Source organism: Meleagris gallopavo, chromosome 2 (genome assembly GCF_905368555.1).
Source record: "Meleagris gallopavo chromosome 2, MGAL_WU_HG_1.1, whole genome shotgun sequence".
NCBI classification, from domain to species: domain Eukaryota; kingdom Metazoa; phylum Chordata; class Aves; order Galliformes; family Phasianidae; genus Meleagris; species Meleagris gallopavo.
In genome coordinates, this window is record NC_139405.1 from 18356467 (window position 1) to 18379533 (window position 23067).

The window sequence follows — 23067 nt, forward strand, 5'->3', positions numbered from 1 at the left end:
GGAACACTCACTAAAACTAAATAAAAAGCAAAACAAAAATAAACCAACAAAGATTTTTTTTTTTTTCATGGTTATTTGATTTTTTTTTGCCAGTTTTTTTTTCCTCAAAATTTCTTCTGTTTTGCACAAAATATCTGTAAGGCAACACACAATGTTGTTGGCTCACTTGGAGAGGCTGATTCTAGAAGAGAATCTGGGGAGTTGAACAATGGCTATCAGTAAGTGTGAACTCCCCTGTCCACATCATAAAATGGCTAAACCGAATTGTAGATGACAAACCCCATAAACTTCATATTTTATTTGGTGCCTCCCATCTCCTGCCTTCTCTTGTCTACTGAGGTCACAAGCCCTTTGGGGAATGGATGGCAACAAAAATGGAGCACACCTGCAGTGTCAAAAGAAAGGAAATGAAAGAGAAAAACGTGATATGTACAAGTCTTTCCAATATGTAAGCACTTTAACTTGTACTGCAGTGTTCAAAAATGATCCTACTCTATGGATGAATAATTTATCACATCTGAGTTTCAGTCGTTTATAAGACTTATGAGAATATCCAGATTTATAATCATCACAGTGTTCTGGAGGAATTCCAGTTTAAATAATTATATTCTACCAATACTCTCCAGAATGCTGATTTCAGCTGATGTACTAATTTTTACTTCCTTTTTCAATATCCTGTTAAGCTTCTTTTAAGAGCTATCCAAGAATTAGCTGACTTTCAGTAGTATACAGAAGGATTCTTTTCTTTACAGAGTACAGCTAGCTAGTTCTTTAAGATCCTGTGAGATAAGCAGACCTCAAAAAAGTATCTATAATTTTAAGGTTCAGTGATCGGTGCAAATGTTTATTGACCTCTGGCTTTATTGAAAGGAAGACTGGGCTTTAGGAGTATTCCAGATTGAAACAGCAGCTTTAAGAGGGCTTGAAGCTCAAGAGGGACCTCCAACTTCTTCGGGAGGCACCAGACCACGACTTTGCATCAATTAATACAGAAGACTTGTGTAGATCACACTGTGCTGTGAAGCTTCTGAGTTTTGTGAATGCTTTCCATCTGTATGACATGGAGAATGAAGTGGGAGCAATAAGGAACATTCCATTCCATTCACAAACCCTTTCATGTTTAGATCCTTAGTACAAGCCATAAAAGTATATATACGCCTAATGTTTCTGTAAATATGCACTGATGAACAAACAGTTCAAAGAGCAGATCCACTTCTCATCTTCTTTTTACATACTGCAGTGAGGAGCTTCACTCCTTTCTTTCCTTCTGGGATGGATTTGCTATTGTATACTTGAATGCATGTGTGTAAATTTGTGTCATTGACCCTCTTATAGACTAGATGACTAATTATAGACTAATAGATAAATCTGCTAATAGATAAAAATATTTGTCTACATGAGTTTTCTAAGACTGTAGAAGAGTACAGATCCCACAAGTTGAATAGCAGAGAACCTGAAGGTCACCATCTTGAACTTCCTGTTGTCCTCTGAAAAAACCTCTGCCCTGACACTGTGTTTTAGGAGCTATCTTGCCTGCCTTTGGCCACTGTACCTACTGCTGTGCATGAATTCCTCAGGAGAAGTAGAGCTGCAGGCAGAGAGGATTACTTCAGGCAGATTTTTGCTGAGTGATCCATGGGGTGAGAAGGGGGCCAGACAGATCTGTTCCCATCACCCTGCATCGTTAGTGGAGATGAAGCACCTCATTACCTGTATAAACATCTTCATTGCTCTGTGCTGCAGTTTTCTAAAGCTTCGTAATAGCATCTATCAGTAGGGGGAGGTCTAAGCCAAGCAGCCTTGGTTAAAAGCCTGGCAAAGAGGCTAAGAGAAGCGGCCACACAATGTGAAAGAGACGTGGCCGGAAAAGTTTAAGAAAGTTTCTTAAAGAAAAAAAATAGAAAGTGAATAGATACAAAGAGAAAGGCTGGGTAGCCAAAAAACAAAAGCAGCCAGAAAGCTAAATGCATACAGCTGAAGAACTTAAAAAATTCAAGAGGAGGACATGAGAGGTGGCCAGAACGGCATTAACAAAACAGACTCTCCCTTTCCCTTCCCTGATCATCTTTCATTTCACTACATCCTTCTTCTCGGCTCTTGGCTCCCTTTCCTATCCTCCTCCCTCCTCCCAGCCATGTGCAGAATGGCAGCTTCATAAACTATCAGCTCAGCCTTGCTACAGAGCAGCAGAGATTAGTACAGTGACCCAATCAATGAGTGAATTTAGGAAAAAATGTATCAAGTCATTTCTGAATAACAGAGTTTTCACCATTTACTGTATACATATTTTTCTTTTCTTAAAGAAGGGGCACTTGCACTGGCTTTTGACAGGGTGTTGTCATTGTCTAGGCTTGTGAAAGTGCTGTCATATTGCCTACTCTTTACTTGTCACTTTACATATCTAGGACAACCTTCCTGAACAAAGTCAGTTGAAATGTGATGCCTTGTAACCCAGCAGTGAAGAATGTGTACTTCTGGTGGTAGGATGGTCTAAACAAAAAAAGGCCAACAAGGAAAGCATGCAGCTGTAACAGTCACAATTTTGTTTGTTTTCATGCATCCAGTTCAAAAGAGCAAGAGTTCTGATGTACAAGTAAGCAAACATTAAAAGAGCATTTCCACAGAATTTCAATTCAGAAACACTTTCCAGATTGTGGGACACATTCTGGCAGGTAACAGGAGTTACTGGCAGTGGATAAATGTTCCTAGAGGTACTGCTAGTGAAGTTGTTGATTTAAGTTGAAAATACATCATCTTAGTGCTTTCAGTTCTGTTATTGTTTATTATAGGAATGTGGAACTGGCTCTGCTGTGCCCTGCACGAGCACAGAACATGCTCTGTCTGTCCCTGGACATCACAGTCCAGGTGGTGAACCTATATAAAAAGCACAGAAAATAATAAGGGTAAAGAAGGAGAGAATTTTTCTTCCCCAGCTTCAAAACAAATGTTGTATTGGGTTGCCCAGCACACTCAGTAGCAGAACCGAGAAATGAAATGAATGAATACTGGGAGCCAGGCTTGGTGGACTGGAAACAACTATTGATCAAGTGCTTTCCAGGAATATAATAAATGCAGTCTAAATTCATTGCATTTTATTTTATTCCTAAGGTCATTAGGAAACAAGACGCTCTTTGTGCTGCTGATCAGGTCAGAGGGTTGCACTGGTAAGAAAGCATGTGGAGCAGCATCAAAGCTTTGAATACTTAGGGGTCTGTAAATGCCCAATGGCCATACTCTATGCACGTGCAGTTCTGACTCAGGTCTTTTTATCTGGTGCGATTAAGTTTATCATCAAGTTTATGATCCAGATTATGTCTGTGTTTTAGAAACAATATACCTCTCTGGAGAAAGTCATCTGATTTCCAGGCTATCAATGCTTGGAAAAGTCCAGCTGTGCTGAAATGAGTTTACCTAAGATCTTTTGAATGTTTTGCTCCAGGCTCCAAAGCCACTTTTCACTCATCAGAAACTCTTCCTAGTGTTGCCAGACTGGTTCGTCCACTCTTCATCACTGGGGAAGTCTTCCGTGTTTTCTCCTTTGTCTTTGATAGAGCTCACAGCCTGCATGTATCTGTTTCAGAAGGAACTTCCCCAGTCATTATTATACTGCAGGTTCAGGTGTATTCTCCAGCATCTAAATTATTTTGGACGTGTTCCAGAATCTACCGTTATGAGAAAATTAGAATCTAAGGATGTTTTCTGTTATCCTTTCATCGATATTCATTACTTGCAGACACAATGCTGAGTACTGTTAAGTTGCTTCCATTTCTTTCTGTCATTATTTTTTCCCCTGGCACCATGTGTTTTTTTACTTATTGGATAAGGCAGATTCAGTCGATTCCTATATTATTCTGACTGAGCCCTGTGTGATGAGAACTACTACACTATGTAAAAGCTGTTGGCAGACTTCTTTCACATACAATTCCCTGTGACAGGCTTCTGTCGTAGGTCACCTACAGCTTTGTGATCACTTGGACTTTGTGATAGGTGGATTAAATGAAGACAGAAAAACCAAAGCGCAGCTGTGGAGCTAGAAGTAGCAGTCAGAATGGGCAAGCATCTAACTAAAGTTCTTATGGCAGAGCAGTGCTGTGTGAGGTGAACATTATCTTCTGAATGAGACGTAAAACCAGATACAGCCATTTACAGCTGTAAAGGTCACAAGGGACCTTTTGCCAGAGTGAGGATTAAGATCTCAGAATACCAGCCAAGTCCAACTCTGGTAGTTGAATTTTGCCTATCTAAATTTTACAGCAGTTTAATTTGGAAGACTTTACTTCCCCTTCTACAAACACAGCTGTGTAGTGTTGTGGTGCTGCTTTCCACCCCAGAGGGTTTTTCTGCGGTGCTTGTACCAAGCCATGAACATACAACCTGTGAAGCACTTAAAGTGTGAGGGTTGCTCCGAAAGTAATGCCTCTTATTTTATTCTGCTGGCACACAACATGAGAGGCAGATGTTGTTGGGATGGTAGTAGAGGTTGAACCTTCCCTCCAGTATCCCATTACATTTTGTTGCTGTGTTGCTGTGACAGATGGCAGCAGAGAGGCTTTGTGACAAATTGGCTTCTAACATGGAATATGTATGAAGCAAAGGTGTTGAATTGGATTCCTTTACGCAGAAAAAAATGTACCTACTGATATTCATTGATGCTTGCTGAACATCTGTGGAGAAAAAACAGTGAATGTGAGCACACTGAGGCAATAGGTGATGAGTTTCAGCAGTGGAGACAACAACAGTGGATCAAATCTGCTGGCACCAATTTTTACGGGTGCACCATGCAGGCTCTTGCTCATCTCTGGTAAAAAAGCTTAGTTAATGGTGGTGACTACATTGAAAAACAGTATTTGGTAGCTGAGAATTTTCTCAAATGGGGTTGTTGTGCTTTTTGTATGGGTTGTCGTTTTCATGGAAATAAATATGAGGCATTACTTTTGGAACAACCTATGTATGTTTATTTGGTGTAAATGCATTATGTGCATTGTGTATGCACATACACACATGTATATGCACAGACACATTCTTCTATATAGTTGTTTGTCCTGGACTTGTTTATACAGGTTGCTGATGTATAGGTGTACAGAAAGTATCTTCATTAGGTCGTGGAGCAGAAATGTTAAGTCACAGCCTGAACCAGTGATTGAGCAGCTGGTGGGAAGGCAGGGCCAACCCAGGGGAGCTCAGGTGCATGCAACACACCTACATGACCAGAAGGGGAGGAGCCAGGATCCACCCTTTCCCAGACATTTAAGGATTGGCAGTGGCAGCGAAGGGGTCTTGCTGGAGATCCTTGCCTACTGGAGACTCTTCCAAAGGTAAGCAGTTTTTTTCCCTTTGTTTCTGTGTCCATAGCTGCTGCATTTGGGCTTGTTCTCATTTGCTACAAGCTAGGATTGTGCCACTCTGCTATTATTGTTGTACTTTCCATCACATTATAGCACTGTAGCATTACAGGTCAGAATATTCTTTCAGCCAGAAAGTATTTTCAAAAACATACATATGGTGTGCAAAATGTTTACTAATACAAATCAAACACGAAGGACAGAAAAAAAATGCCCCAAAGATATTTTCAGTCTTTTCTCTTCAACTAGTAGTTGGTATTGCCAGGAATAGCAGGGTATTAATCAGTGTTAAATCACGATAATGGGTAGTATCACTATAGGGCTTAAACATTAAATACATGAGGTACTAAACAATCCCTAAGCTCTGCAGAGTGAGCTGAGAACAGGATAATAAATTCTAAGTCAATTGATTAGTCTTTAGTGGATCTAACTGTGGTCTGGACAGAATGTATTCAAAGTGGCTCTTGTATGTGTTAATGATAATTGTGATTTACTTCAATATAGCAGTTTTCATCACAAAGGCTCCCATGGCATTTCACTTTTCACAGTACAGTGTTGCTGAAACACAGCTGTCCCTGCTGTATATGACGACAAATGAATAGTATAAAACACAGCAGTGGATGAATGGGAAACTTTGGCCCATGATGCCGGGGCAGGCTCGTGGTCTTAAGGAAAGCAGCATGGGAGTTTTAACTTTCACATGAGCTCTGGGTTTTAAGGGCACAGCTTAAAGACCCCTGCTCAATAAACTGCCTAGCAGTAAAATGCAGCTACCACAGAAGGATGAAGAACTTGCTCTGTTCTGCCAATATTTGAACCTTATGGTTCCAGGATGTCTGTTCAGACCTGAGGTTTAGACCACTAAAGTTATCCCCTCTGGCAGTAACTACACTGAACTTTAACAGACAACTTAAGGCTGAATAATTAAACAGTGGCATTGTGACCTTACTTTGTTTCATACCAGAAAGTCTTGGTTTAAGAAAAACACACTTATTTCAGCAGGCATTTTTATTTCAGTGGCTCATCATTTTACAGGCAGTAGGTGTAAGAGAGAGAAACCACTCCAGAAAATCAGAGCTCAAAGTGCTTTTGGGAATGAGTTAAGCTCTATTTTGCTAGTGTACTCTAACAGTGAAAGCAACTCATTCTTTTACTTGTGTAGGTAATATTTCAAGATGGTCCATTATGATGTTATTTTTTTAGGAAATATCACGTGAGGTGAAAATATGTTTTTATGAAACTCTAGATAAAACACAGCAAAAAAAAAAAAAATTCCTTTGAACTCCAGTTGTGGCTTACTGTATGTTTATTTCTTGCATTTAATACTCTTGATTTTGCTTTTCTTCACAATACCTTCCGTCATCTAATTGCCATCAAAATTATGTTACTTATTGGAAGAAAAGATTATAAAATGTTTAACTGGTTATGTTAGACAGTGTCTAAAGAAACTACATCTGTCTTTATTATAATACACTGTACAGCTTCTATCTTCACTACTAAGTAGAGAACATTCATTGTGACAATTGGCAAAACCAACTGTAATAAATAGCAGTGTGATGACATGTGAGAATTGACAGTTACATATAAGTGAAGTGCAAAAAGGTACTAAACAGATCAGGTAACTTCTGAAAAGAAGGAAACAATAGAAATGGGAAAACATGAACAAGTAAACCGCATCTTAAATTCTGTTCAGTTGTAGATGATTGTGTTAGCAGTTGTTGAAGTTATACTGAAACCTATCAGAGCAACTATTACAGATATTTTGTGTTCTGTAATACAATAGTATAGTATTATATTTTTATGCATATGATATTATTTCATAACATACTTTAAGATGAATATCTACACTTTTTACAAAGTAGGACTTAGCTCTAGGTTTCAACAACTGTTTGATTTTGAGCAAGGAACTGCAAATAGAGGTTTTCATTTCTACTTTAAATTGTTCTGTAATTTTTTTATGAAATCATATTAGGTATATAAAAGTAACTACTGGTCACTATACTCAGGCACATTGCTATATAGGTTACTCTTTTAGTTTTATACTTCACATTTTGTTTAAATTAATAAAGCTTGTAATTATCACTGTACTTCTAATGGTAAGCATAAAACTGATTTAAGAGTAGTGGGACTTTTAAATTCCATGTTTTTTTTTTTCCTCTGGATTTACTGTCTATCTTGGATGACATTAAGTGAGGGGAGAAACTTTATCATATTAGAAGTCATGCTTTTTATTTTCACTGCATCATCTTTTACTGTGTTGACTAAAACAGGTGACTCTGTTTTATACAGTGAACAATGACTTCTTCAACCGGTAAGAAATATCTCAGCAACTATGACAAAATCACTTTCTAGTACTATAGAAATTCATAATTTTTGAATGTGGTTTCTAAGTTATTAGGTGAACCATAAATATTTTTAAGCCAGTACCCATTTTTATTTCTAATGTCTTAACTGGTTGGAGAAATTAATCTATGTATAAATTACTCCCCTTTGTGTGACATCTTCATGTGGCTCACAATACTTGTTTTTGCAAGTGCTTCAGAGGTCAGTATCTATTCATGAAAGCAACTACAGATTTTTGAATTTTCATGAAATTTGCACCATGCCACTTAAAAAGGTACTATGCTACTACTTAAAAAGGTACGGATATCCAGTCAATAAGCAGAAATAATACTTTGTCCTGCCATGCACCAAAAATTTTAAATACTCTTTTTTGATCTTCCTGAAAAAGGGGTAGATTAATTATAAACAATGAATCCACTTGCAAAAATCAGGGGGCAGTTCATCCCCAATTCTTCCCAAAATGGCCTAAATGCATTATGGTTCTACAACTACAGTTTTAATAATCTTACTAGTTATGAAGGTAATGTTCTGCTATTCTTTCTTCCTCAAAGGATAGTTTTTTAATTACCTGTACTGGTTGAAGCCAAGTTCTGAACTTTATTCTCCAGTAAATAGTAGGTTCATTTATGGTATGAGCAAAAGGAAAATCTTATATGCTTAACTGCTGAGTACTGGCTGAGACAACAGTCCATGTCAGCAGTGGGTCAGAAAACAAACCCTTGCATCCTGAGCCCTCCGGCATGATGAGTGGAGACTTCCTTTGTTGTTTTGAATAGTGACCAGTCCAGCAAATGTGCATGGTTTTGAAGCAAAAGAATAGCATCCATATTGCTTTATTTCTGAATACATTAACATCATCATTGAATTCTCACATGGTCTTATAGTACTAAAAATGACTTTGCCCTGACACTTGATGGCTCTTACTGAGCATGAGCTGCATACACCTGCTAAATCAAAATGTGTTTCATGCAAAATTGCCTAGCCTCCTGACTTCATGTTCTGCTCTTTTATCTTTTTGAAGCTGGTCTGTTCTGATTTTTATATTCCTTGCCCAGGACTTTACCTATTGCTGCCTCCCAGTCTGCGTTCTAAGCATATCAATGACTTCATCTTTCCTCACATCCTCTTATCCTCATTCACATTCTCTCTCGCAATCTCCATCTTTAATAGCTGATCCCGTTTATCCCATTGCAACTCTCTCTGGGATTGATTCTATGCAGTGGCTTTTATTGTTCTCTTTCCTCAGAACCATAGAAATCTGAGATGGAAAAGGCTGATGAGGTCATCTTGTCCATTCCCTTTGCCAATGTTGAATTGTTTCCTACAGTCTAATTTTAAAATTACTCATTCAGCTGGGCTTCCACCTCTTCTTTTAGAAGATTATTCCACAATATTAGGCTGTATATCACACCATTAGGAAGTTTTTCCTGAGAGTTATCTTGATATTTTCCTTCCTGTGTTTCTGTTCCATTGTTCATAGCTATGTCCCGTTTGGTAACTTCAAACAATATGTTTCACTCTTGTAGAACAGACGTCTTTCAAAATCCACCTACTACTCCATTTTGAAGAAAATAATTAGATATCTTGGTTATCTAATCCCCCACCCACAAGTAGTGCAATGACATGTCTGACTTTTTTTTTCTTTTGTTCCAAAAAGAAAGGACACTTGCTTTCCATTCCAGCTTGGTGCTATATGAGGCATCTGGAGGCAGACGTATCTCTCAAAGTTATGTCAATACAAGGAAGGCTTTGCTGCATTTAAATCTTCTGCTACATGCCGTCCTACTTTTGAAAATATTTTTTACCGATTTAGCTCAAGCACAGCACGAGCTTTTGTAGGCATTATAGCTGGAATGGGATAATGACTTTCTGTTCTAACCCTCTTTCATAAAAATTCATGCTGCTGTCAACATTTTGACAGTGTCAATTAATTCAGTTTAATCCTGACACTTATCCAGACAGAATTTTGATGTTCTGTACCAGAAATGGGTTTCTTAGTACGGACATAAATGGTGCTTTGAATCTCTGAGAGAGAGATAGCTGTTCTTCAGATCTCTTAACATGTCTCATTTGAAGTGCTTGAGCCTCTTTTGCTCCTTTCATACCCCATGTTCAAGTGTTCTGAACTGACTTATTTCAGCTGTGACTCTTCAAAAGGACCTTGTACCTCTATGGATATTTAAATGAGTGGCTTTGTTGTCAAGTGAGCTCAACTGCTTGGGTTGAAATTGTGTAACAATACAGCCCGTTATTTAGAGGCCTAAGAAATATTTTGAAAAATCTAGACTCTGCAGTGGAAATGAAGCGCTTGGAAATTTGGCCACAAGCAGCTATGGATATTTATTTCCCAGCTGTGTGCAGTATTTCTGCTCATGAATGAACTTGTACACGATATGTTGAGTTCACCCTCTTATCTTCTTGTCAGCTTTTGTCAGCCTGATATGGACTGAACCTAACACGGTCTTAGACAGGTCATTGTACCTGGTCCCTACAGTTATATAAAAGATGTCATAAGACAGAGGGCACATGTTGACAAAAAACAATCACCTGCTGTTCACAAGTATTTGAGAATCTCTTGGATTCTTTTAAGCAAATAAATATTTTTGGGAAGAGCTTTTCTTAAGTGATTCCAAATCTGACAATTATCTCGGTAGGGTTGGCTCCACAGAGTCCTGTGGAGCATCAGCGATCTGGTCAGAATAGAAATAGACAGGCCATGAATAGTTTCTGTAGGAGGGAAATGAGAGGGGTGATTTAGATGAGCTCACCACTTAAGAAGCATATGGGCAGGCTGGAAAGTACATAAGCAGCATGGGCATGGCTCTCTGGGACACAATTACAGCAGGATATAAGATGTGGCAAGTGGAAGTATAGTTATACCAGAACTGAGATGCAGTGGGGTTTCTCCCCCTCCACAAAAAGCTCTGCAGTCTGAAGTCACTCACTGCTCTGTTTGAGACATGCGGCCTTGTGTGTAGTGCCCTGGCTCTGTTTTCTCAATCACTGGTTCTGCAGCTTGTGGAAGGTTATTTTTGGCAGTCCCTCTCTTGCCCCTTTCCTTGCACTCTCCCTCTGGCTGCAGCTGCAATTGTTCCTGCTGTCTCAGAGTACCTGGGGAGAGCATGGAGGAATCTGATCTCTGAGCTGTGTACCCAGATCACTTGCCATTCCTCTCTTATAAGTGCAATTACCCAAGCTCTGTGGTTTCCTCTGCTTTACTCTCTGTTCGGTCAGTGTGTTTATTCTGTGCAGAGCAGGAGCAAGACACCCCTCTGAGGCTCTCTTACCAGCCACACTGAAATGGCTGACATGATGGAGGCACTTCCACTTCCACTTCTAGCTGCATAAACTGATGATCTCTCTTTGTGTTGTCTCTTCCTATAGCATAGCATGCTGCTCTACCGGGAGACTTTGTCTTTTAAAATAACTGTTGTACTATACATTGTTCATTGTTACCCGACTGTGGATTTCTTTATTAAAAACACTGAAACATTTTACTTGGGTGTAAGGGGACCATTCATAGTTAGAGCACTACTTCTAGAAAAGTGATGTATGTATTAAATCTGAGTTCCTCCAGCTAATCGATGGGATACAGAAATTTAGAGGCAAGGATCATCTCTTAATGACATCCAGAAAACCTTGCCTCTCCCTGAAGGAAAAACTAATAGCTCCCTAGCATCATTCTCAATAGAATTTCTCTTGGGGATTACTTTTGCATTTAGCTTTTATTTTTTTCCTGGAAACTTGCCTTGGATGGCTTACTGTTCAGTGATAAGCATTGTAAGAGATCCCACAAATATTTGCAGGGTTCATTCATGCTGTTGGTTGATGTCACTAATTTTTCTTTATGTTCCTTTCCAGTTTTAAGTAAAGCTGTTGTTTCTGATTTTTTTTTTTTGGCATCTCCTGTGCATCAGCGAGTTGCAGTTAGGTTGGCACTTGTTAAATATTTAGAACTACTACTTTCCTATCCTCTTGATTTTCTTCTATGCCTATCTCACTGAATAAAATATATCCGCATTATTTTCTTTCTCTCATGCAGTTTCAGAATTACTGACCAACACAAAGTATGTGTTCTTGAGATGACAGGAGAAATGCCTGAACAAATATGCTCTTCTACATGTTACTCCAGTTAAAAACATAGCAAACTTTTGGTTCAAGAAGAGGTAACTCAAAAGCATAAAGTGAATTAAAGTAGATTAATGAAAAGAAGTTGAGCAGTGAAGACCTATATTCTACCATTATGGCTTCCATCACATTAGTCACAGCTGGTAGTTTTTTTGCTTTTCATTTTTTTGTTGTTGTTTGTGAAATAAGTATTTCTTACCTACTTTAAAAGAGGAGCAATTGTTAATTGGTTAACCAGGAGCTAGCCACTAAGTGCTGCAGATGCTGGGATTCACTGGCTAGAACAAAAATGCTGGAAACAGGCTGCAGTACACTGGACAGTTTTGTTAAGGCAGTTCATATTCATGAGGAAGGACATGAGCTTTACTCCTGAGCATGTATCTACTGAATGACCTATGAATATAAGATTGGTTAAGGTTGGGATTAATTTTAGCAGTAATGCTCTGCAGTCAATTTGCTTTGGCCTTCTGCTTAGTGGTGGTTGGAGCTCAGTTATTTTTGGGGAAGATCATATCATATGGGATGGCTATGGTGTTGCAGAGAAATATGAGCTTTCCTCTACGCCCCCTGTCCATCTACATCACTCACAGGTTCCATATTGCTGAAGCTTACTGGATTTGGGTTGCCTTCAAATTCAGATAGAGTTCACATCTGCTCTGAACATGGTCTTGCAAAATACAGTGATATTCATGCTGATTCTGAGCCACCCTCATTCCCATCCAGAATGTTTTAAAAGTGACTGATGCCTGCCAGTGTCTTTCCTTTTTTGGATGACCGACTCAAAGCACTTGAAAAGGGCTGGATTTTCAGAAAGGGCTGAACATCTGTGCTTGGGCTCACACTTTATTCTAGTTGTTTGGAGCTGGAAGGCATGCAGTGACCCATCACTTCTAAAGAAAAGCCACACTGAAGGGGTGGATCAAAGCTGCATTATTGCATGTACTTCGGAAACAGAAAAGGAGGAAAAATCATAGGATCATGGAATGGCTTAGGTTGGAAGGGACCTTTATGGATAATCTGGTTCCAACCCACTGTTGTGAGCAAGATTGCCTTCTCCCCACCTCAGGCTGCCCAGGGCCCCATCTAACCTGGCCTAGAGCACCTCCAGGGATGGGGCACCACAACTTCTTCACACAACTGTGCCAGTGTTGGGTTTGACCCAGCCATCCTAGAACATGGGCCAGCTCCAACTGCATCATGACACATGGACATGTGAGTAGATCCATGTCTTGTGCTCTTAGGAGTCTCCTATACGTAATAGTCTTCAGTCACACAGCACAGGGTCTTTTCAACTTTGGATTATTGCTTCTGCAGACACAGACAATTTTCTTTTGAAATATATGTTCATTTAGTGCTCAGTGCCCACCTACTGAATTCCCAGGCTCTGGATTCCAGGTTTCCTCACCCTGTCAGAGAATCCGGTAGTAATTTATGTAGCAGGCCCAAGGTCTGGCTCAAAAGCTGCGCTGTCTGTGCCAATGCAGTTGCAACATTTTTTCACATTAAAATATTTAATAGGTTTGAGTATGGACGTGAACCCTTATGGAGTGCTACTCTGGAACGTATTTCCTATATTTTCATTCTACTGGTTGTTTCTCAAGTTTCTTGTGCATTTCTAACATTGTAGAATTCAGTTATGTATAATTATATTTATTTCCTGAACCCTGGGGTCACTGTAGAATCTAAGATTGATGCAAGATACTGAAGTAAGGATTAAGAACTGCTTTTAAAGATGCATGAGGAATCTGGCAGCTTGCCAGCCCCCAGGATAATGGAGTTGCTATAACCTCTGTCAAAATCAGTGGTTTAGGAAGGAACTAGAGACACAGGTAGCACATGTGTAGTGTGGATTTAAGAGTAGGGTGAGGAAGTGAAGGGAATTATTTGAGTGGTTATTTTGGAGAACTGAGGGTATAGTAGCAAGGGCAGCCATAGAGGATGTGAGAATGGAGTTAAGGTTATCACAGCAGGGGTTATAAGACAAAAACCCACAGGAAACAAGGTTTCATTAGCTCTACAGCTTGCTGAACAAGTTGTTTTAATTAAGCTTCCCTTCCATTTCTAAAGGGAAAATGGAGGAAGAATAAAAAAAGGAAAGGGAAAAACCTGAAAAAATAAAACAAAAACCATGAAACAACATTTCACATGTGTATATATTCTTCTGCTGCACCACTCCTTTTCACCCTAGGAACACAGTTAATCAAATATTCTTTTTCTTTAAATCAATTTGTAATAGTCATTTGTATGACCTGCTTGGAGATCCCTCTAGTTAGAGCTAAGCATTTTTAAATGTGATGCAGTAGACTCATGGTCATGTCCAATAAATAAGAAGTCTAGAGGTAAAGCCTTCTCAACTCTATGATAATTTTCCTATTTATCTCGGTGGGGCTGGTGTTTCAGTCTTTGTGTTAGACAAGTGGTTAGACATAATTAACATCTGTCCATAAGTTAGAGTTGCTTGGGTCAGGGCGCATAGCTAAAAGAAAATTGATCAGCAGGAATCTGCCAAATCTGATTTTTTTTTTTTTTTTTTTTTTTCCCCAGAGAACATTCATCTTTTTCAAGAAAAGTGGAAGAAAAGGCAAGCAAGAAAGTGTGGAAGGGAAAGTGAGCTAAAGAAAGCAAGGTAGCAAACAATTAGGCAAGAAAGAAGGAAAGAAAGAGAAGGTTTAAAAAAAAAAAAAAGCATGTAAGGAGCAACAAAATCCATAAAATATGTAATAAAGCCACATGGAAAAAGAATACATTTGATTTCCTGCATCTCTCTGAATTATGTTTCAGTAAATGTACAGCACACATACTGTGTTTAAAGCAGATCTGACAACATATAAAACATTAAAAATATTATGACATTGGCCAATATTTATGATGTATATTTCCACACATAAAATATATCATGTCATGTCATTGATTTTAAAAAGCATGGAAATTGGCCATGTCATAATATTTTAGAGGGTCTTTTTTATACATTGTCAGAGCTATTTTAAATATACGTGCTCAGCATTTTATGGAACTCCCAACACACAGACATACGGAAAATATATCTGGGTCCACAGGAGACCAGCATTTCAAACATAAAGTTTAGCTAATGTACATTTGCTAGCACAAGAATAATCTTTTTCTTTTTGTTGTATTTCTTGAGCTTCTACATATTATTCTTTCTGTATTTTGCATAGATTTACATCAGCAGAGCTCAGCCTTTAACAAATGGGTGTCATGTTTGGCCTCATCTTGCTGTTTTAATATAGGCAAAATTCCCTCTGAAATTTTGCAGTATGGGACCATCAGACAACACACATAGCTACAGAGATCCTCAAAAAAAGGAATGATATTTTATGGCAAAAAACCCAGCCAATATTACTAATTATTTGCTTTGAGTGTGCTCGAAATATGCTACCAGGGCAACTTAGAGACATTTGGAGAATCCCTGTTAGAAGATGTCAAGGGCAATCTCTGCTAAAATGAGCTGAGCAATTTATCTGCATGAAAACGAAAGGAATTGAAATGTTGAAACTCTTGCTTGTGATCAGAGAGAAATACTCGTTTTCAGGAAGAAAATCTTGATTCCTTGTTTTGTGATTTAACAAAAATACCACCTTTGCCTTTCTAAATTTATTGGGAAACAGTGGCAACAATTCTGCCAGCATATTATTTCTATGTTTAGTTTGCTTGCACTTGCTGCCACTCATGTACATGTGGGGCCATCACACATACGGTACTGGAGATTCCTGGTGTTTGTTTATTTATTTATTTATTTATTTCGCATTTCTCACTTTATATATTAACAGAAAATCATAGAATCGTTTGAGTTGGAAGGGACGCTTAAAGGTATCTAGTCCAACTCTCCTACAATTAACAGGGACACCTGCATCAGATCAGGTGCTCAGAGCTCTGTCCAGTCTGACACTGAGTGTCTCCAGGGGTGGGGCACCCACCGCCTCTCTGGGGGACCTGTGCCAGTGCCTCACCATCCAGACTGTAAAAAAACTTCTTCCTTATATCCAATCTAAATCTCCTTTCTTTTAGTTTGAAAACATTTCCCCTTGTCCTACCGGAGTAGTTTCTTCTAAAGAGTCTGTCCCCTTCTTTCTTGTAACACAAGGAAAGAAAGATGATTGTAGACACGTAATTGATTCTAAGGATGCTATGTAACTTATCTCTCGAGGTCTTTAGGTCTCATTAGAAAATGAGTAGCAACAGATGTGCTGCTTGAAGGGCTAATTTATGTGGCATCACCAAACATTACAGGATAATTATAATTATAGGCATCACTGTGAATAGACATGGGTGGAGGCAGGGGCGGAAGCCAGTTTTTTGCTTTAACTGCATCACAAACCTACCTACGCTGCTGTCAGGATGTATGACACGGCTGTAATTAGCCACTAAAATGTTACTTCTCTTTCTGGCTTGAATGTTGGTATGGCAATTCCTTTGGCTAAATGCGTGCCTAATTGAAACAGCAGCAGTGCTTAAAAATAAAGAGCAGCTTGGAGAGCATTTTGAAAACAGCTACATTTGCTAAATTCTGTAAATGATACCCCCTCTTCCAAAACCAATTAGATTTTGCTCTTTGTTTTTAAAAGAATTGCTGGCTGATAGGCAATGTTATTTCCGCACTTCCAGGAACACTAGGCTTCTAGGCTCTGCCCAACTGGTTTAGTTTAGATTTCCATTATTTGTTTGACTGATTTATCTGAAATATTTTAAAGGGTAGCATAAAGGCATAGATTCTCCAGAGCAAGTTATTGCTTTCACATATGCTTCATGTCGAACTTTGGGTTTTGTGCAGGGTTTATCTCTGAGGGGGCTGGAGGAGGTGAGGGAATGTTTGGATAGCGTATGCATCATGTTTTTTCCTTCTACCTTGGGTGTTTCTTTGCCATTCAGTACATGCTTTTTTTCCATGTTGTTACCTTTGAAATGCAGAGTTGTTTTATAGGAAAAGATCAAGTGCTGCAAAGTCCTAAATATTAAACCTAAACACAGAAAAACAAAAGTTCTTTAGTTTCTTAGGGGCCAGGAGGACCACATTGTCTCCTGCTGAGGAAAGAGGAAGAAAGGAAACGATCTAAACAGTGAAGCCTATAGCCAAGTAAGGAAAACAATTTGAAAGCATGGTATGTATTTGCAATTAAAAACAAAGACTCCAATTCTTTCCCTCTGCGGACAAAATCTTGGTCAGAGAGGAGAATTCAGAGCAAGCACTTTCCTTATTTCTTAGGAAAACATGTCCAACACACTGACAATGAATAGTGGGAGTTTTACATGCCTTGATATTCCTAAAATGTCAGTCTCATGCACCATTTGTCAGAGTAGTGACCTTTACGGGTAAATTTAAATCTTTAGCCATTCCAGTCAAGGAGATACACACAAGAGAGCAATCCCTGGAAGAGAGTTAAAGCAATGGAGTAAAGATGGCTCATCAGGAAGCATAGAGCAATTTGTACAGAGGGAGGATACTCAGTGAACTGTGTTGAGATGTTTAGGTGAAGCAATGAGACTGTCACTGTGTGTTTTGAAATGTGCATAGCAGAAGTGTGTCTGGGATCAGATTGGGAATTGTCCTGCTTAACTCTTCCCTGTAAGAGAACCAGATTTTTTATACATTGCAGTGTGACTGCAGTATAGTTCCTCTACATTAAGCAAAAGCCCAAGTTCAAACACAGAATTAGATTTAAGAAGTATTCTAGCTCCAGATTAATGTTCCCTTCTGTAGCTTTATGAAATATGTTTTTCCATTAGACTTTCAAGGAGAGGAAATTTTTATGTACACTATGCCAAGTCTAATATGTAAAGCACCCCAAACAAACCATGGTAGTGTTCCTCACTGCCCATATGGGCCCCATATATGGAATGAAGATCATACTGAGGGTGTGCATGTAGTACAGCAAGACCTGATCTTGCTATCTTCCCCCTTGTTGTGCAGGCAATGTCGCTTTGGGTGCAGAAGCACTGCTCCTGAGAGGACTGAAACCAGACTGTTGCATCTGAGGTACAGGCCACTTAATGACCTTAAGGACCAAAAAGCATTGACTGAGTGCATCAGTGCTGAGAAGAGAGGGGAAGCCTTTCTGTACAGATCCCGTGCTGTGGTGCTGCTGCTCAGCTCATATCACTAACACCTCCTTGAATGTTATTTCTTACCTGGAAGAGTCAGCAGGGTTAGGTCGGAGAGGATCTGGCCATTAGCAGGAATGCTCAGCAACACCATGGAGCAGACATGAAACACCTGGCGCAATTCCAGATACATGCAGCCTGGAACATTTAATGGCACTCGAGGGATAAAATGACCAAACTGTAAACCCCTCTATTCCCTCCCTCCTTCCTTTTTTAGTTTTTACAAATGCACTTTTGAACATACAGTATATAGATGCTTTCTACCTTCCTTTGTCTCTCTGTTTCTTACTTGTGACTCCTTTGGGTCCAATTGAAAAAAACTTGTTCTGCACCATTTACTTAGGTTTTTGGCAGGAGTTTTCTAGGAAAGAATGAGGAATGTGCTGTTTCTACATGAATTCGCCCACAGGTCAGTCCTTGTGTAGTGCACACACTAGAGGGATTGCAAAAGGCAGGATTCCCACTTTGTTTGCTCTGAGAAGACTGCACACACATTTTCTGTCTCTGTCTCATGGGTACTCATGGACAAACATCCATGTACGTGCACAGATTCATTAGGCAATGACTGGTGATGCGTCTGTTAATGTCAATGCTGCACCAGTGATACCGAGCACAATTTTAACTAGTAGTAAACAAATTGTTGGTGTCAAAAGCAAACAGGCATTTTGATTTTTGCCTAGGTGTAGGAGAAAGTGTAGCTGGAAAATTAATCCACAAAAATTTTGGAAATTGGAAGTTGCTGACAAAACAAAACAAAAACCTGTTTACATATTACCTATAACTGAATAACTGACTTCTTGACTTCATGCCTGGCTGGGCATGGTGAACATTAGGTAATATATAAGTTATTACCAAAGTGATGAGGAAGAATACCAACACATGAAGGGTGTTGATGCTTAATGTAAATGTGTCAGGGCTCAGATGCATTTCTGCGTTTCCCTCTGATAGCGCTAAGAAGATTGTGTCTTATGGAGCAGAATGTGTAGGGCTGATGTGATGTAGTTAATCCGGCAATTTATGTCTTTACTATAGCTACAGGTTTTTGGGTTAGCCCTAAAATTCATTGTAAAATGAAAACTTTGCCATGGTAGCCCCAGTAACACTTCTGTATATTGTTCTTTGCATTTTTGTTGGCTTGCTGACATCAGTGCTTTAATACTTAATATCCTGTGAACATTTCTGTGTTTTATAGTTCTGTACATACTGGAATAAGGAGGAAGGAGAGGGCCTGGGCTCTCTAATAAGGAAACACACATTACTCTTTACTGATATGTTTTTGTTCTCTGCTAATAATTTTTTTCCTTTTTGCTTCAGCCTGAGGAAGAACTGCTGTTGGAACAGAAAAAGGCAGATGGTAATGTGTATGTGAAGTGTGGTTGTAATTATTTTATTACCTAGGCAAGCATAAGGCTTGTTTATGTGAGAAGAGGTGATTAATTCCTTTGGGTCACAAGAGAAAAATTCCAGACCTGTAACCGATTTCTCTGGTGAGCTACTGAATTCTTTGTATCTACCCCTGTGCCAGGCTGTCCCTTCTCTGCATCACCTCTAAACACAATAAATAAATAAGCATTAAAAAATCCCAGAAAGAAATTTGGTTTCATGGATGAGGCCTTGCCTCCTTTTTAAAGCAAGCATGTAAGCGGGTGGTCTGACACCCCACTGCTCTCCAATGCAGCCTGGCATCACTCCCTTGCCTCCCTGCCCCCCTGCATCAGGACTGCACTACAGCTTGGCTGGTCATAGACTCACATTATGGTTTGGAAGGGACCTCAAAGCCCACACAGTCCCAACCCCAGCTGTGGGCAGGGCTGCCCCCACCAGCTCAGGCTGCCCATGGCCCCATCCTACCTGGCCTTGAGCACCTCCAGGGATGGAGCTTCTCTGTGCAGCTGTGCCAGGGCCTCACTGCCTCCTGAGTAAAAAAGTTTCTTCCTAATATCTAATCTAATCTAATCTAATACTCCCCTCTTTTGTTTAAAGCTGTTAGCTCTTGTTCTATCACTATCTGTCTTACCTACCCATGTAAATAATGTGGCTAGGGTCAAGGGAATACTCCCTGCTGCTCATGCTGCTTGTGCTCCAGATTATTCCTGAAAGCTGCGGAGTTTTCACTCTGTCACTTACAGAGAAAATTCATGCAAGAAATCTCCTTGAAGAATAGAAAACAATAGAACTCTTGCTATGGCTTTTGCATAAAGTGAATAGATTTGTGAAAAGTCTTGTTCTATATTTATGGTGTTTTCAGACACAGATAATGTGGCTTAAGTATGATACTATTCTCCAATTTGGAGAAAGTGAAATCTTTCCTCTGGTGTATAAAATATTTCAAAAATTCAGAAAAAAAACATCCACCAAAATAACCAGTTTATAAGAAGTGTGCTGACACTGTAAAAAAATTAATAGCAGCTTGGAACTCTTTGAGTTTCCAAAATGGTCAGTTCAATAGAGAAAAAAAAAGGCACTTTCTTATTATAAAATCGGATTGCCTGTCTTAGGTTTTCTCTAATGAAAGAATTTTTGGAGAAAATAAAGCTCACATTGAGCGTTCACAGCCCATCTACCCCTAAGTGTGTAATTTAACTACCCAGTCCTGTGGCCTGGAACACTTTTGATTACAACTTTAATAGTTATTTTGGAAAAAAAAGAAGCCAAATATTCAACCTTTAGAATATTATATATAAGAGCATTTCTTCTCTTAAATGTCATGGGAAATTATGACAGTGTGTTTGTATGTGTGTGTGAATGTGTATGTGTGCATGTGCACGTGTGTGCCTAAGCAAAATAAATTTACTATTTCTTGCTACTGGATTCCATTGCTTGAAACCTTGACAGCCCTGGGAGGGGCAAGGGAGTTAGGCCAAATACTCAGTCACTCTAAAATGGATTATAATAATGTTACTTTATAGATCATCTCTATAAATAGCACAGAAAATCAAGTGTTGGGTAGTCCTGGGCTCACTCAGGCCTGGATTTCATTATTTCAAATAAAGGAGTTATATTTATGTTGTGGGGTTGCCATTAAGGATATGTTAAAAAAAAAACAAAAAAACAAAAAACAAACAAAAAAAAAAAAACGAACAAACAAAAAAACCCAAACAAACCCACCCAACAGCTAGTGGTATTATACAGAAGTCATCTAATTCTGTTATACTCCCAGTAAGGCTGAGCAGAAGTCACTTATGAAATAATAACCATATATTATCAGCTTTCAAGAGCTGAGGTTGCTCACAACTGTTTAAAGTTCTACTATTTCCTTAAATTAGCAACACATACTTCCACAGCAGAACGTATGATATTTCTATTAATTAAGACTATTTTTTTCAATGAACTGAGTTGGAATTCACTATCAACGTTAAAGAGATGGGCTAGAAACAAACATCTGTTTTGTACATTGTCTTTAAAGAAACCTCTGAGAGCTTTCAGTGGGAGCTTTTTATTTCCCCAGCTTATATATCTAACCTTGCAGAACTTAACTGGCTTGTGTACTGACCTTAGCTCGAATCCTATGTAAAAGGAAATGTCTTTTTTAAATATTTTAAGTACATTTTGGTGATTGTAAAAGAATTCAGATATTAGTTGTTAGAGATCTGAATGTCTTCTGCAAACAAATGAACTGGACTTCACATGGAAAGCATCTTGCTAGATTTAGTAATTGGTAAATGGAAAAGGACCTTTTATGTTATTTTAGCCACTTCATGTTGCTGACTTAGGCTGTATTACATTTCACAGATCTTGATATGAAAGTATTGTAGGGGAATAAAAGCATTAGTTAACGCTAACTATGCTAGGCTGCAAAACATCATAGGTTGGGAAGAAAATCTTTGAAGAATAGGGTTAAAAACGCATTTGTGAAAATTAGAAGGACATGCTAAATGTCATGATCTCTTTCTAATTTCACAGGCTTGAGTCTAAACTGCCAAGAAAAATATATCTTAGAAAAGTATATTGTCTTTTAATTACTCCTGCAATTCAGCACATTCAAGTACCAAAGACAATCCTATTTGGGTGAATATTAAATATGAGCACAGAAACGATAATAAAACTAGAAAATAAAGAAGGGGCTGAAGTTCTTTCAGTTCTTCTATTGCCTTTCTTTGGGATTTTGGGCAGTTTCTTGACCTTTTCATTACTGTATTTGTAATGTGAAGTTCTTGGCTTCCCCCTGCCAAGAGCACTTTGCTGTGTAGATGAACTACAGTATAAAAATACCAGCTATAGCTATTAATACTTTCCTTTCATGTTTTGGAGTTGCCAAAGATACATATTTATAATTATGGGTTACAATGCCATAGCAAAACATTTGCAACTATAAAACGGCCTTGACAGCTCCATCTAGAATAAGCAAGCCATTAACTGGTTTCTCTAATCCTCATTTGTGAAAAGAAGGCTCCACTGTGTCAGAGGATAATAAATTCCACTCGATCCCTGCAGAAAGAATAACATATACTTAATGAACAACCTTTTTGAAAGCAATTCCTGTACATTTTCTGAATAAGCCAGTGTACAACCTTTTCTGCAACACTATGGACTACTCTATTTCCTGCTGCTAAATTACTGATTCCTAATTCTTTGTTCTGTATTAATGTTTTCATTTCTGAACTCTGTCTTGCTATAGCAGTTTAGATGATAGCTTTTCAAAGGGCAGAAAGTACCCTCCTGTACGTGGTAGCTCTATCAATTTGTTAGTCAAGTCTGTGTTATTTTCTCTACAGGTTTGCCTCTCGAAAAGAGTGGGTTAGGACCAAGTCAGTAGTAGTATGACAATTTCTACAGTTTGCTGAATGTCTTTTAAGTGATCTTACATAAACTCTTTTGCTGGCTGGACAAATGTTATAATACCATAATGCTAGCAGAGCATATTTCCTATGTTTTATTAGAATTGCTACCAGAATATCTTTCCTATATTTTATTTGAATTGCATGTTATATGCTATGAGCAATAAGATATTCCCCATAAGTTTAGATTTTCATCATTCTTACCCTTTCCCACAGATATTTCTCCTGTAAAGAGGTGATAGTGTACAATATTGTTGTAGGACCGGTCTTCAGCAAAGGACTAACTATAGGATGTGTTTTTAGGATGTGCACGGGAGTGTACGTGTAACCTCGATGCTTCCCTCCTCTAAAGTCTTTCT

At 38.7% G+C, this 23067-nt stretch overlaps 1 long non-coding RNA gene across 3 annotated transcripts in view; it reads left to right on the forward strand.

Annotated features, from left to right (window-relative positions):
- The window catches only part of LOC146544887 (uncharacterized), a 62694-nt gene that overhangs the window by 26289 nt on the left and 13338 nt on the right, over positions 1-23067 (forward strand). For 2 of the 3 annotated variants that reach the window (XR_014881904.1, XR_014881906.1), the window contains exon 2: positions 5061-5315. This is a non-coding gene — a long non-coding RNA (uncharacterized LOC146544887). Of the gene's footprint in view, positions 1-5060; positions 5316-14357; positions 14440-23067 lie in introns of all 3 variants that reach the window. The other variant, XR_014881905.1, reaches the window with a different exon arrangement.